Here is a 16,585-nt window from a genome sequence, read left to right on the forward strand (position 1 = left end):
ATGTGCAGGCCAGCTGACCCAGGTTTTGGTTCAGTTACACCTTCTCCCTCATATTGATCACCATTTCACACTTTCACCTTCAGTGAGATCAAACTCCTTGAGTATAACAATGTTGCTGTTCCTGATAATAATAATAACTGGATATGCAATACTGCCAATCAGAATGACAATAGCTGTGCTTTTTTGAGCACTAACTTCATCCCAGACCCTCTCCTAAGAACCTTCATGCGTTGTCATCCTTGTTTCATCTTCCTAACCACTTTGTGAGGTAAATACTATTGTTATGCCCGTGTTAGACCTGAGAAATAGAGGCTTGAAGAAATCAGTGACCCTGACTGCAGCCACATGGCTGGTGGGTGGAGCCTGGGTCTGAGCCCAGGCGGTGTGACTCCTGCAGATGTGCTTGCGCACAGATGTCAGCATTTCCTGTGCCTGGAAGGACGCTGACCGCCAGAGTCTGTAGGAAGAGGGCTTCGGGTTGGAAAATACAACTGGTCTAAACTGAATGTGTATGTTTTTGGAGAGACCTTCTGTCTAATCTGGTTCCCCATTGCTTCTTCCTTGAACTCCTTTGAGCCTTTAATTTAAGGGTTCAGTTGCCGCTGGGCCACTAAATCAAGTGCGTCATTCTACTGGCAATGTACGGTGAGGGGAAAATATTCTCCTTTGGAGAGTAAAAACCCATCTCCCTATGATTCCCACTTACCCGTTCCTCTTACTTAAACCACCACCACCAAGTAGAAACATCTTTTAAAAGAGAAAGTCTGCTCCTCTGGGGGTGAGTAAATAATCCCTTTTCTCTTCCAATATTGACTTTGGATATGTCAGTTTTGTTAAAGGAAAAAGTTTTGTGGAAAGCATAAAGTGGTAAATTTTGAAATGATTTTTGTAGTTTATGTAGAGAAAGATACTTTTTAGGAAGCTGGTCGTCTTATGCTAAATATGGAACAGTTTTCTCCCCAGCCTCCCCTTCTCCCCAAACTTTGGGAATTATTTCATTATTTCTCTGTTGATGACCAAAGTATCTCATTTCATCATGGAAAGTTTGAGGTAGAGCACAGGGATCTTTGATAGAAATACACAAACATATACTTATGTATATACTATGTATGTTTATTCATGTGTATATATACATCTGTAATATGTGTGTGTGTGTGTGTGTGTGTGTGTGTGTGTGTGTGTGTGTGTGTGTATGCCACTTGATGAGGTACCGTAAAATTCTCCTCGCATTCCCAAGTACCATCAAGTTTCTGCCTAGAGCGCTAAATTGGCTTTTTTGATTCCTGCCAAATCTTGCTCAGGGAAGCCACCTATGGTCTCAAAGTTCTGTTACTATTTCCATATATTTTGTGAATATTTTCCTTTTGAAAAGAACAACTCCTCCTGCTCGTTTTTCATCCATGTGATGTCACACGTGCATACACGAAAGATGAAGTGGTGACCTGTCCTTTTCATTCTTTGCCCTACAAGCTCAGGGCCTGATGCTATTGCCATATTCTTACACTTGTAAATACAGCAAGTGGGCTCATGTCTCGAGTGCCCTCTCTGTGCCTGGCCCTGTATCTGGGACCTGAGAGAGGGCGGTGAATATAACGGACGTGAACCCTGCCCTCATGGGGTTTATGTTACCCCTGCCGCCAGCAGGATCTCTTAGCTCTGCCAAGCTCCCCAGTTACCAGGGCAACAGCACTTTTGGAAGGGGAAGGAGTTCTGACAAATGTGCGGTATGATACACAGTTCTGCACACAAAGCCATTTATTTTAGGCTGAAGCATTTGCAGCAAAATTTGAATAATTTATCTGGAATGTGTCAGATTGAATGCTTTATGATATCTTTTTGGTTTTCTTTGGTAGAACATTTATACAGTAAAAGCTTTGTTATCATAGATTTCTCAACTAACTCTCTGCCAGTCACTGCAAACAAGATGTATGGACTAAACAGGGAGATGGTCCCAAGAATCTGAGCCTGTCTGAGAGAAGTATTATAGGTCATTACTGAAGTGAATCAGGAGGATCTGAAGGATTTTGTACTCAGTGCTCTAAGGTAGAGGTCCCCAACCTTTTTGGCACCAGGGACCGGTTTCGTGGAAGACAGGTTTTCCATGGATGGGGGTGGGGGGGTGGGGGATGGTTCAGGTGGTAATGCGAGCGATGGGGAGCGATGGGGAGCGGCAGGTGAAGCTTCGCTCGCTGGCCCGCCGCTCACCTCCTGCTGTGCCGCCCGGTTCCTAAAAGGCTGCGCACAGGTACGGGTCCATGGTCCAGGGGTTGGGGAACCTTGCTCTAAGTTCTTGGGACAGAAATAACAAAAAAGAGGTTTTGCTGGGCCACAGCTGCTACTAAATGTTACCTATTCTGAACCAAAGAACAAGAGACATCCCTGATCCCACCCTCCTCAACCCAAGAAAAAATACTGAGTCCTGAAATTCCCATTATAAATGGAATCTTTTTGGTTAAGTTGGCATCGCTCTTGGAAAGAGGGTCAGTCAATCCAAGAGGACCATCCCCAAACTTGGGCTTGCCATTAACCTTTCCTAGGATTCATGTGTGCAGGGCCCAGCCAGCACGGTTTGCCGAGAGAATGAGACACCACAGGTGAGCATCACTGGTTCAAAACCTGGAGGGAGAAAGAGAAAGATGCTGGGCAGCCTTGCCTGGAAAGGCCTGGAAAGCCCCAGCCCCACGAGAGCACTTTAAGCATGGAGGCATCTGGAGACGGGTGGCTGCTCAACTCTGCAGAGGGCCAGCTCTTGTTTGCCTCTAAGTGATTTCTGATATATTTCCAAGCACAAAATCAAACTTTCTTCTTTAAGAATCTTAACGATGGAATTCCTTGGCGGTCCAGTGGTTAGGACTCCACACTTCCACTGCAGCGGCACAGGTTCCGTCTCTGGTCGGGGAACTAAGATCCCGTAAGCCATGTGGTGTGGCCAACCCCCCCCCCCCAAAAAAACCCAAAATCAAAACAAAACAAAAGAAATCAAAACAAAAAAGGATCTTAACGAATGTTCCTGCGTGTGTCCTAGGTTTTTCTACGACAGGGATGTTTTGGACATCTCTTGTCCTTGCCCAGGCTGAGGCAGGAGAGGCAAGGTGCAGCACCCTACCGGCCCAGAAGGGCCTTGTCAGAGCACACTGTGCTGGGAGGTCACAGGTGGCAGGAACTGCTGGCCTCTCTTTCCACAGCCCACAGGAAGCATTTGCATGTCTGACACTTTCTGCACAAAGCGGCCCATGGTAGCAAAGCCCAGATGTGGTTCCCAAGCTGTTCACGGCACTGCTTTGTGATTCATCCTTTCTACACGGTCTCTGGGAGTCCAGTGGGGGCATCCAAACCTTCCTGTTGCCTATGTTCGGTAAGCAGAATGTTAAAATTTTAGAAATTCCTTGCTTTCACTCCTTTTAGAGGTAAAATAGTAATTAGCAGAAGCAAGCGTTTGTTTCTTGGGGATATGTTTGTGAAAACATAACAAAACTTTTTATTTATGACTTGCATTAGTTATTTCAAGCTTAAGAAATGTGCCCTTTTGAAAAAGTTGGAAAAATAACATGTTAAAGAGGGAGAAATTACTTACACCATTGTTCCTGGGTTGAATGGTGACACAGATAACTTAGTCAAAACATATCTTTAACCATTTTTTGGATGCGATAAGTTTGTGAGTCTCTGATTAGAGCTGGCTGAATGTTTCCCCCAGAATAATGGGTTTTGAGCATTAATAATAAACCTCTAACTTTCACAAGCAATTGCTATGACTTTATTCATATGCAATAAGGCCCTTCTAACAGATTATACAATTAACTTTCTGCAGTTAAAATGAATGAAATATTAATGGTTTTTGAGGAATCCAATGGAATTAAGTTAAAACACATTGACTTCTACCACTTTATGACCAGTTAAAATATATTTTTCATTATTTGAAATCGTTTTCTCCCAACATGTAGTAATCTGGGAGAATTAAATGATACCGAAAATTCTGGAAATGAGGAGAAAGGGACTAGAACCGCAAGCACCAGGCAGATGAAGAGAGAGAAGAGTCGTTTAGGTAAGTCTCCAGTTACACATATTCTACTAAGCTCTACTTGAGAAAGGGGGCACATTGCCCCTGCGGAGGCAATACTGCCGCATTGACATCAGCGATATGAAGCTGTCAAGTTCTTCTGAGCATAATGGCTTTTTAAAAATATATATACAGCAGGTTCTTATTAGTTATCCATTTTATACATATTAGTGTATATATGTCAATTCCAGTCTCCCAATTCATCACATCACCACCACCACGCCTCCACTGACCACTTTCCCCCCTTGGTGTCCATATGTTTGTTCTCTACATCTGTGTCTCTATTTCTGCCCTGCAAACCGGTTCATCTGTACCATTTTTCTAGGTTCCATATATATGCGTTAGTATATGATATTTGTTTTTCTCTTTCTGGCTTACTTCACTCTGTATGACAGTCTCTAGATCCATCCACATCTCTACAAAAGACCCAATTTCATTCCTTTTTATGGCTGAGTAATAGTCCATTGTATATATGTACCACATCTTCTTTATCCATTTGTCTGTCGATGGGCATTTAGGTTGCTTCCATGACCTGGCTATTGTAAATAGTGCTGCAATGAACATCAGGGTGCATGTGTGTATTTGAATTACAGTTTCCTCTTGGTATATGCCCAGTAGTGGGATTGCTGGGTCATATGATAATTCTATTTTTAGTTTTTTAACGAACCTCCATACTGTTCCCTGTAGTGGTTGTATCAATTTACATTCCCACCAACAGTGCAAGAGTGTTCCCTTTTCTCCACACCCTCTCCAGCATTTGTTGTTTGTAGATTTTCTCATGATGACCATTCTAACTGGTGTGAAGTGATATGTCACTGTAGTTCTCACTTGCATTTCTCTAAAAATTAGTGATGTTGAGCAGCTTTTTCATGTGCTTCTTGGCCAACTGTCTGTATTCTTTGGAGAAATGTCTATTTAGGTCTTCTGCCCATTTTTTGATTGGGTTGTTTATCTTTTTAATATTGAGCTGCATGAGCTGTTTATATATTTTGGAGATTCATCCTTTGTCAGTTGATTCATTTGCAAATATTTTCTCCCATTCTGAGGGTTGTCTTTTCGTCTTGTTTATGGTTTCCTTTGCTGCGCAAAAGCTTTTAAGTATCATTAGGTCCCATTTGTTTATTTTTATTTCCATTACTCTAGGAGGTGGATCAGAAAAGATCTTGCTGTGATTTATGTCAAAGAGTGTTCTTCCTATGTTTTCCTCTAAGAGTTTTATAGTGTCCGGTCTTACATTTAGGTGTCGAATCCATTTTGAGTTTCTTTTTGTGTGTGGTGTTAGGGAGTGTTCTAATTTCATTCTTTTACATGTAGCTATCCAGTTCTCCCAGCACCACTTACTGAAGAGACTGTCTTTTCTCCACTGTATATCCTTGCCTCCTTTGTCATAGATTAGTTGACCATAGGTGTGTGGGTTTATCTCTGGGTTTCCTATCCTGTTCCATTGATCTATATTTCTGTTTTTGTGCCAATACCATATTGTCTTGATTACTGTAGCTTTGTAGTATAGTCTGAAGTCAGGGAGTCTGATTCCTCCAGCTCCTTTTTTTTCCTTCAAGACTGCTTTGGCTATTTGGGGTGTTTTGTATCTCCATACAAATTTTAAGATTTTTTTGTTCTAGTTCTGTAAAAAATGCCATTGGTAATTTGATAGGGATTGCATTGAATCTGTAGATTGCTTTGGATAGTATAGTCATTTTCACAATGTTGATTCTTCCAATCCAAGAACATGGTATATCTCTCCATCTGTTGGTATCATCTTTAATTTCTTTCATCAGTGTCTTATACTTTTCTGCATACAGGTCTTTTGTCTCCCTAAGTAGCTTTATTCCTAGGTATTTTATTCTTTTTGTTGCAATGGTAAATGGGAGTGTTTCCTTAATTTCTCTTTCAGATTTTTCATCATTAGTGTATAGGAATGCAAGAGGTTTCTGGGCATTAATTTTGTATCCTGCAACTTTACCAAATTCATTGATTAGCTCTAGTAGTTTTCTGATGGTGTCTTTCTCCATGTATAGTATCATGTCATCTGCAAACAGTGACAGTTTTACTTTTTTTCCAATTTGTATTCTTTTTATTTCTTTTACTTCTCTGATTGCCATGGCTAGGACTTCCAAAACTATGTTGAATAATAGTGGCAAGAGTGGATATCCTTGTCTTGTTCCTGATCTTAGAGGAAATGCTTTCAGTTTTTCACCATTGAGAATGATGTTTGCTGTGGGTTTGTCATATATGGCCTTTATTATGTTGAGGCAGGTTCCCTCTATGCCCACTTTCTGGAGAGTTTTTATCATAAATGGGTGTTGAATTTTGTCAAAAGCTTTTTCTGCATCTATTGAGATGATCATATGGCTTTTCTTCTTCAATTTGTTAATATGGTGTATCACATTGATTGATTTGCGTATATTGAAGAATCCTTGCATCCCTGGGATAAATCCCACTTGATCATCGTGTATGATCCTTTTAATGTGTTGTTGGATTCTGTTTGCTAGTAGTTTTGTGGATTTTTGCATCTATATTCATCAGTGATACTGGTCTGTAATTTTCCTTTTTTGTAGTATCTTTGTCTGATTTTGGTATCAGGTGATGGTGGGCTCATAGAATGAGTCTGGGAGTGTTCCTTCCTCTGTAATCTTTTGGAAGAATTTGAGAAGGATTGGTGTTAGGTTTTCTCTAAATGTTTGATAGAATTCACCTGTGAAGCCATCTGGTCCTGGACTTTTTTTTGTTGGAAGATTTTTAATCACAGTTGCAATTTCATTACTTGTGATTTGTCTGTTCATATTTTCTATTTCTTCCTGGCTCAGTCTTGGAAGGTTATACCTTTCTAAGAATTTGTCCATTTCTTCCAGGCTGTCCAATTTATTGGCATAGAGTTGCTTGTAGTAGTCTCTCAGGATGGTTTGTACTCTGTGGTGTCTGTTGCAACTTCTCCTTTTTCGTTTCTAATTTTATTGATTTGAGTCCTCTCCCTCTTTTTCTTAATGAGTCTGGCTAATGGTTTATCAATTTTGTTTATCTTCTCAAAGAACCAGCTTTTAGTTTTATTGTTTTCTTTGTTTCTATTTCATTTATTTCTGCTCTGATCTTTATGATTTCTTTCCTTCTGCTAACTTTGGGTTTTGTTTGTTCTTCTTTCTCTAGTTCCTTTAGGTGTAAGTTTAGATTGTTTATTTGAGATTTTTCTTGTTTCTTGAGGTAGGCTTGTGTTGCTATGAACGTCCCTCTTAGAACTGCTTTTGCTGTCTCCCATAGGTTTTGGATCATCATGTTTTCATTGTAATTTGTCTCTAGGTAGTTTTTCATTTCCTCTTTGATTTCTTCAGTGATCTCTTGGTTATTTAGTAACGTATTGTTTAGCCTCCATGTGTTTGTGATGTTTTTTTCCCTGTAATTCATTTATAATCTTATAGCATTGTGGTCAGAAAAGATGCTTGATATGATTTCAATTTTCTTAAATTTACTGAAGTTTGATTTGTGACCCAAGATGTGATCTACCCTGGAGAACAGTCTATGTGCACTTGAGAAGAAAGTGTAATCTGCTGTTTTTGGATGGAATGTCCTATAAATATCAATTAAATCTAGCTGGTCTATTGTGTCATTTAAAGCTTCTGTTTCCTTATTAATTTTCATTTTGGATGATCTGTCCATTGGTGTAAGTAAGGTGTTAAAGTCCCCCACTATTATTGTGTTACTGTCGATTTCCTCTTTTATAGCTGTTAGCAGTTGCCTTATGTATTGAGGTGCTCCTATGTTGGGTGTATATATATTTATAATTGTTATATCTTCTTTTTGGATTGATCGCTTGATCATTATGTAGTGACCTTCCTTGTCTCTTGTAACATTCTTTATTTTAAAGTCTATTTTATCTGATATGAATATTGCTACTCCAGCTTTCTTTTTGACTTCCATTTGCATGGAATATCTTTTTCCATCCCCTCACTTTCAGTCTGTATGTGTCCCTAGGTCTGAAGTGGGTGTCTTGTAGACAGCATATATATGGGTCTTGTTTTTGTATCCATTCAGCGAACCTGAATCTTTTGGTTGGAGCATTTAATCCATTCACGTTTAAGGTAATTATCGATATGTATGTTCCTATGACCATTTTCTTAATTGTTATGGGTTTCTTTTTGTACATGCTTTTCTTCTCTTGTGTTTGCCACTTAGAGAAGTTCCTTTAGCATTTGTTGTAGAGCTGGTTCGGTGGTGCTGAATTCTCTTAGCTTTCGCTTCTCTGTAAAGCTTTTGATTTCTCCGTCGAATCTGAATGAGATCCTTGCCGGTAGAGTAATCTTGGTTGTAGGTTCTTCCCTTTCATCACTTTAAATATATCATGCCACTCCCTTCTGGCTTGTAGAGTTTCAGCTGAGAAATCAGCTGTTAACCTTATGGGAGTTCCCTTGTTTGTTATTTGTCGTTTTTCCCTTGTTGCTTTCAATAATTTTTCTTTGTCTTTAATTTTTGTCAATTTGATTACTATGTGTCTCAGTGTGTTTCTCCTTGGGTTTATCCTGCCTGGGACTCTCTGCGCTTCCTGGGCTTGGGTGGCTATTTCCTTTCCCATGTTAGGGAAGTTTTCGACTCTAATCTCTTCAAATATTTTCTCTGGTCCTTTCTCTCTCTCTTCTCCTTCTGGGACCCCTATAATGAGAATGTTGTTGTGTTTAATGTTGTTCCAGAGATCTCTTAAGCTGTCTACATTTCTTTTCATTCTTTTTTCTTTATTCTATTCCATGGCTTGAATTCCACCATTCTGCCTTCCAGGTCACTTATCTGTTCTTCTGCCCCAGTTATTGTGCTATTGATTCCTTCTATTGTATTTTTCATTTCAGTTATTGTATTGTTCATCTCTGTTTGTTTGTTCCTTAATTCTTCTAGGTCTTTGTTAAACATTTCTTGCATCTTCTCGATCTTTGCCTCCATTCTTTTTCTGAGGTCCTGGATCAACTTCACTATCATTATTCTGAATTCTTTTTCTGGAAGGTTGCTTCTCTCTGCTTCATTTAGTTGTTTTTCTGGGGTTTTACCTTGTTTCTTTATCTGGTACATAGCCCTCTGCCTTTTCATCTTGTCTATCTTTCTGTGAATGTGGTTTTTGTTCCACAGGTTGCAGGACTGTAGTTCTTCCTGCTTCTGCCGTCTGCCCTCTGGTGGATGAGGCTATCTAAGAGGCTTGTGCAAGTTTCCTGATGCAAGGGACTGGTGGTACGTAGAGCTGGGTGTTGCTCTGGTGGGGCAGAGCTCAGTAAAACTTTAATCCGCTTGACTGCTCACGGGTGGGGCTGGGTTCCCTCCCTGTTGGTTGTTTGACCTGAGGCTACCCAGCACTGGAGCTTACCTGGGCTCTTTGGTGAGGCTAATGGCAGACTCTGGGAGTTACTCACAACAAGGAGTACTTCCCAGAACTTTTGCTGCCAGTGTCCTTTTCCTCACAGTGAGCCACAGCCACCCCTCACCTCTGCAGGGGACCCTCCAACACTAGCAGGTAGGTCTAGTTCAGTGTCCTATGGAGTCACTGTTCCTTCCCCTGGGTCCCGATGCACACACTACTTTGCATTTGCCCTCCAAGAGTGGAGTCTCTGTTTCCCCCAGTCCTGTCGAAGTTCTGCAATCAAATCCCACTAGCCTTCAAAGTCTGATTCTCTAGGAATTCCTCCTCCCATTGCCGGACCCCCAGGCTCCCCCAGGAAGCCTGATGTGGGGCTCAGAACCTTCACTCTAGTGGGTGGACTACTGTGGTATAAGTGTTCTCCAGTTTGTGAATCACCCACCCAACAATTATGGGATTTGATTTTATTGTGATTGCGCCCCTCTTACCATCTCATTGTGGCTTCTCTTTTGTCTTTGGATGTAGGGTACCTTATTTGGTGAGTTCCAGTGCCTTCCTGTTGATGATTGTTCAGCAATTAGTTGTGATTCCGGTGCTCTCGCAAGAGGGAGTGAGTGCACGTACTTCTACTCTGCCATCTTGAACCAATCTCTCATAATGGTTTTAATTAAGTAAAATTGGAAGTTAAAAAAAATAAACAAAGATAATCAAGCAACATTTGTCCTTTACGCAACAGTGTTCTGCAAAAACCACTGTTGATTTCATTAATTTACATGTCACAAAACAATTAGCTTTGTTGACCCATCTCTCTCAGAGTGTGGGTGCATCTGAATTTTTTCCTAATTATGTTTATAAGGAGTGTCGACTATAAAGGGTGTTGAGTAGTTCAAATACACGATTAGTATTGTAATTACTACAACTGGGGGTAAAAAATGCCATCCCCTGTTCATTTTGTCCCACCGTTAACATGTAAATTGTGGAGTGGGATGTGGAGGATCATTTGGGGAGGGGGAATAAAGTTAGGTCCCCAAATCAGAGCAGCCTGCCGCACAGAGAGCTTGACTCCACACTCGTGTCCATAGTCCTTTGCCTCAAAGTCTGATCGATAAGAACATGAGGAACCAGGAACCCAAGCCCAAATAAGCTTCCAAATGGGAATTCTTACAACGCTTTTGAAGGATGTATGGCTGAGGTGATTTGTTACAGTCTTAATTCCAAAGCTTTATTCAAGTCTTGCCAGGCTCTCCTGAGCTCAGAAGCCATCATGGGCTGAAGAATGAAACTCTGTCGTGGCAGGAGGAGGGGGTGATGAATCTTTCTTTTTTTTTTTTTTAATTTATTTTTTATATATATTTTTTAAATTAATCTTTTTAAAAAAATAATTATTTATTTTTGGCTGCGTTGGGTCTTCGTTGCTGCACGCGGGCTTTCTCTAGTTGAGATGAGCGGGGGCTATGCTTCGTTGCAGTGTGCGGCCTTCTCATTGTTTCTTGTTGTGGAGCACAGACTCTAGGTGCACAGGCTTCAGTAGTTGTGGCACATGGCCTTAGTTGCTCTGCGGCATGTGGTATCTTTCTGGACCAGGGCTTGAATGTGGGTCCCCTGCATTGGCAGGCAGATTGTTAACCACTGCGCCACGAGGGAAGTCCCGATCTTTCTTTTTGATTCAAAGAAGAAGAAAAAGTAAAACAAAACCCCAAGTCCCATTGTACCATTTAAATGGAAGTTTTTGCCAACTACAAAAAGATGTTTGAGGGATAATAAAGGAAACTGAGTATGGACTAGCTCTCAGATACTATCAGAGAATTAGTAATATTTTTAGGAGAGAGAATAGCCTTGTAGTCATGAAGGGAAATGTGCTTACTTTTAGGAGATAGGTGCTGAAGGGGTAAGTTATGATATCGACAACTTAATTTCAACATATATTGAAAATACACATACACACAGAGATAAAACAAATATGGTACATATTAGCAATAGTGAAATTTCGATACTGGGTATATGGGCAGTCATTGAACCAGTCATTAGAGGTCTGTGTATCAGTTGGAAATGTTTCTGGCTGCAAGCAAAAGAAAACTCAACTGGCAAGGTCTGAATCTCAAAGAACCTTCATTACTTACTAAACAAGAAGTGTACAAGTTATCCAGTCAGGGTTGTTTCAGCAATTGAGTGATGCCTTCAAGGCCCCGGCGGTTCTTCCCATCTGCCTTGTCACCCTCAGCCCACTGGCTTCTGACAGTGTCAGTTTATGACTGCGAGGCCGCTGCTACAGCTCTAGGCATCACAGCCACAGTCAAAGGCAAAGCGATGGGTGAGGAAGAGCAAAAGCAAGCTCTCCTCTTGCACTTGATTCTTTTATCAGAAAGCAAAATCTTGGGGTTGGGGGGAGGGATAAATTTGGAATTTGAAATAAACAGATACACACTACTAAATAGAAGGTAGATAAACAGCAAGGACCTACTGAATAGCACAGGGAACTATATTCAGTATCTTATAATAAGCTATAATGGAAAAGAATCTGAAAAAGAATATATATATACATACATATATATATATGTAGCTGAATCAGTTTGCTGTATACCTGAAATATTGTAAATCAACTATACTTCAAAAAAAAAAAAACCCACAAAGAGACATCATCTCACACCTGTTAGTATGTGTATAATTAAAAAAAAAATAGATGTTGGCAAAAAAAGAAAAAGAAAGCAAAATCTTTCCCAGAAGCCCCCAGGAGACTTCTCCTTCCACCTCAGTGGCTAGAACAGTCAGAGGCCAATCCTAGCTACAGGGGGTCTGGGAAATGCCATCACAATAAGTGACTTACATCAGTTGTGATTCATCCCCTGGGGCTAGGGATGCACTGTCTCCCAGAGCAAGACTGACGTTCTGTTAACAGAAAAAGGGGAAATGGCAGCTATTTCCCATGTGTTAAACATATGCTCTTTTTCTCTAGAGAGGATATGGTTCTGCTTTACTAGGTAACAGAAATGATTTTAAATGAAAGTAGAACCAAAATTCATTCTTCACTATATCCTGTTGCTGTTTAACAGGAAAGTAAATGGTGCCCAAAAGAGACTTTAACTTTCTTGTCTTCCTGGACAGGGTCTCTTTAGTCCAGTGAAATAGAAACTATAACCAGCCTTGAAATCTATCTTTTGTTTCACTTTCAAGTTTTATAATACATTTCAATATACAGTTTGCTTTTAAAGCTTGTCCTCATTGTGATGGACATTAGGCAGCAGGATAGAATATATACTACCGCTCATCCTATTTTTAGCCACAGTTGATCTAGTGTCCTCTCTTTGCAAGGATTTGTGATAGGTGAGTTACATGTTCTCTCATTTGTGTAAGAAGGATGTGCTTGCCTATTGCAAAAAGCCCCAATTCAGTCTGAGTCATCAGACTTAATAAAGAGAAAACCAGAAGCTTTCAACAATTGTTCTAACTTCTACTTTCTCCCCAACCTGTGTGAGGCCAATCTAAGATAATCTCGACATCTGGGCTGTTTAAATGGAAGTTCTGATCAGAGCAAGTAGTAGTCCTAACTAGAGTTCCCTCCTGTCCTCTTCCCTAGCCCTTGGCCCCAAAGTCGGCTTTCTTTTAGATAGAATGCTGCACACTCATTGTAGATGGATTAAAATGAATCCCCAGACCAATAATAGCCACCTAACCATCACTGGGAGCCGTAGTCATGTGTCCTTGGGAGGCAGACATAGCCTTGCCTGGCCTGGGCCAGAAGGTCTTTGCGTGTCCGGATGTCCCTCAAGACCACAATGGCACATTTGTCTGATGATTTAGCATTTGGTGTTAATGGCTGGCATTGTGCTCAGGTATATCATGGCTGGCTGTCCCCTGTTTCTGGGTACCTTCTGGTTGTGGCTGACTGTGACACTGACTGCTACACCAGGGCTCTGTGGCAGGGCTGGCTTGGAGCAGGCCCAAGAGCCCCCTTTTCTCTACTATGTCAACCAGCACCAACCCCATCCCCCCACCCAGGGTCCCTGACTCAAGTATCTTATTGGGGCTGCACTGTAGCCTATGGCTTGCCTGTCTCCCTGCGGTGACCCCTGGGAGACGTCCCATTGCTGATAGAAGCCACGTGACTATTCTACCTCCAAACTTAGATTTAACGCTTAGGATAAATATTTCAGTGATTCTTTCCAGTGTTTTATATGAAACATTTCTCTCTTTTTTTGCATTCTTATTTATTTATTTTTGGCTGCACTGCGTCTTCATTGCTGTGCACAGGCTTTCTCTAGTTGTGGCGAGCGGGGGCTACTCTTGGTTGTGGTGCGCGAGCTTCTCACTGCAGTGGCTTCTCTTGTGGAGCTCTAAGTGCACAGGCTTCAGTAGTTGCAGCATGCGGGCTCAGTAATTGTGGCTCGCGGGCTCTAGAGCGCAGGCTTAGTAGTTGTGGCACACGGGCTTAGCTGCTCCGTGGCATGTGGGATCTTCCTGGACCAGCGATTGAACCTGGGTCCCCTAAATTGGCAGGCGGATTCTTAACCACCGTGCCACCAGGGAAGTCTGAAACATTTCTCTTTAACTTAAATATAGTAAGGGCACATCACTTAAAAAAAAAAAGGATCAATGTCCTGGAGGATGGGAGAGAGAGGTGTGGTGAGGAGTGGCTTTGCTGGGCGCCCATAGAAACAGGAGGTAAAGGTGGAGCCACAGGTGTGGGCAGGTGGGAAGGTGTAATGGTGGGAAGTGAAGGAAGTCCTCTTCCACTGCTTTTATATCTTTAGTGGCTTAGCAAACAGGCTATCAGCGCAGAGTGAGGGTGGGAAATGTTCCAAGAGAGAAGAGAAATCAGGAAAGTAGGAAAGTAAATGGACGAGAAAAACACAGTGTGAGGGTGGGCAGCCTAAGGGCCCGCTTATGTTTAGTGATAACGTATTTGAAGGGAGATCAGCCAATGGCGAGTAATGTACCCCCGGCCAGAACCTCTCCTCTCACTGGGCCAGATGGAAGGTCGAATAACAATCCAGAGAATTCCTGATGTGAGGGGCCAGCTCGCAACAAATTCTTGCTAGTAGCTGGGGGCCAGCAGGGCCGGCCTAGAGCAGACTGGGCTACCAGCCAAAGACCCTGCTCTTCAGTGCAGTAACCGTCACTGGAAGATTTGTCCATTGCTGGGCTGTGATGTGGATAGCAAAGTGCTGATGCCTCAGGCATTGCTGAGGTGGTGAAGAGTAGAGGTGCACCTGGGGAAAGGCCACAGGGTTGGTGATATCTGCGCATGTGAAGGACCCAAGGCACTAGTTTTCCAGCACTGAGCTGCGTGGCTGGGTGGTGCTCCTGTGTCAGGAGATGGTATGTCCAACTTTGACAGCCTTCCTCAGTGCCTTCTGTTGCCCTTTGGGTTCCAGAAAGCCTCCTAAGTGACCTGCCATAGTTCCTCCATGACTGGCTTGTGGAGTGACTGGGTGATACCAACCCCCGTCTAACAGGAAACTCATCACACTAGGTTATAAGTCATTGTCTGTTGTTTGTTATCCCTGGATAACAGAAGAGTGAGAACCCTAATATTTTTTTACCACTTTATCTCTAGTGCCTGGCAGAATACCTGAAAGATAGTAGATGCTCATTAAGTTTTGAATGTGTGAATACATAAAAGAGGGCTGGCAGGAAGGAGGGATGGAACGGAGGGAGGGAGGAAGGGAGGAAGGAAGGAAGGACGGAAGGAAGGAAGCAAGGAATTCTTGTTACTATATCAGGGCTATTCTGGAGGAGGGTTGTTTAAATTGGTGGTAGCCTGTATAGAAGTTATAGCAATGCAGGTAGGTGGAGGGTGGTGGGAGCTGATGAAAAGGGCTTTAACAGGGCTCTCTAAAATGAGGAAGACACACTGGAGGTTGCAGCGAGAGACCAGAAAGACTGGGACGTCAGTAGCTGGCACAGATGGGGATCAGGTGCTATTTTGGTGAGGGTGTCAGAAAGGTGAGAATAAAGAATGATGGTCAAGATGGGCAGGAGGGAAGCAGGAGAGGGTTCCTGGGTGAAGAGCTGAGACAGACCCACAGCTCAGCAGGTGTAGTGGGTGTGTTTGAAAGGCCCCTGCAGAGATGAGGCCCCTGCAGCTGGGCATCCACAGAGGAGCCCAGTGGCTTTAATGATCGGCCTCTCTTTCCTATTCTTTCTGGAAAGAAGGGATCTCCCCTGCACTTGCTTCATCCTCCCCACTTCCTACTCTCTCTGACTTGGTACTTTACACCCCAGCCTCTGGATTTTCTTGTTTGCAGTTTGCTTTCTCTTTTCTCCAGACCTTCGAACCCATGGTTCTCCTGACCTAGAAAGCTAGCTCCACCCTCAAACCTCCTTCCTAGTGACTCCCTCTTGGCCCTCAGATTTTGCTGAGGGGTAACGTCCCCTTGAAGTCCCTGCTCTGCCTTCCCAGGTTGAGTGGCTGCCATTTCTATGTTCTTCATCACACTCTGGGCTACTTCCTTTAAAGCACATATCTCAGTGCAATGGCTTGCTTACTTCTCTGACTCCATCTCTAGATGCGAGAAAAGGGATATGGTTAAATATTTCCCTAGTGGTCACTCAATGGCAAATAAATCAAAGGAAAACAAAGCAGAAGCCCTGAGAATCCTCTCACTTGTTGAACAAAACCATGTGCTTTTCTGTTGCCTGTGTTTTTATTTCGCACCAGGCTAGTGTCTGAAAGCAAACCCATGCCAAACAGGATTTCACTTTCTCTGAGTTAACAGGCAAAATTTGCTTTAAAGAAATATAAACACATATTTCCAAATGATAAACATTACGAAATAGTAAAAAAATATACATATATATAATTTTTTTTTTTACTATTTCATAATGTTTATCATTTGGAAATATGTGTTTTAGGAGCAACTTTGACCTACCTCATCAGTCCAAGATTTTTGATTTATGTAAGCTGTGCCTTATCAATACAGGTAAGATGAATCAAAATGAAATTAATATATTTTAAATGGTTAAGAGAACTGTAATAGACAATTAGAATGTCTCGAAATAACTGATGCAAAATGTGTGTATATTTTTGTTAAAAAATGTTTTGAATTACAAACTCTAGCACAAATAGAGGAAAGTGCATCATGTATATATATCCATATATATATGGAACAATTATAACAAACACAAAGTGAATACATGAAACCACCACTCAAGTCAAAAGCTAGGATGTAGCCAGCACCCAAGAAGTCCCTCATAGGGTC

General features: G+C 41.9%; 1 protein-coding gene across 30 annotated transcripts in view; it reads left to right on the forward strand.

The window, feature by feature from the left end:
• The window catches only part of HYCC1 (hyccin PI4KA lipid kinase complex subunit 1), a 183,569-nt gene that overhangs the window by 117,227 nt on the left and 49,757 nt on the right, over window positions 1–16,585 (forward strand). For 27 of the 30 annotated variants that reach the window (XR_010945438.1, XR_010945436.1, XR_010945450.1 and 24 more), the window contains 4 exons: window positions 1,887–2,043; window positions 3,186–4,042; window positions 9,164–9,262; window positions 9,912–9,996. The exons of 1 other annotated variant lie outside the window; for it this stretch is intronic. The gene's annotated coding sequence lies outside the window, so the exon portion shown is untranslated. Of the gene's footprint in view, window positions 1–1,886; window positions 2,044–2,537; window positions 4,043–9,163; window positions 9,263–9,911; window positions 9,997–16,585 lie in introns of all 30 variants that reach the window. 2 more of the 30 variants (XR_010945437.1, XR_010945458.1) reach the window with 2 other exon arrangements.

The sequence above is a fragment of the Pseudorca crassidens genome, chromosome 8 (assembly GCF_039906515.1).
Source record: "Pseudorca crassidens isolate mPseCra1 chromosome 8, mPseCra1.hap1, whole genome shotgun sequence".
NCBI lineage: Eukaryota > Metazoa > Chordata > Mammalia > Artiodactyla > Delphinidae > Pseudorca > Pseudorca crassidens.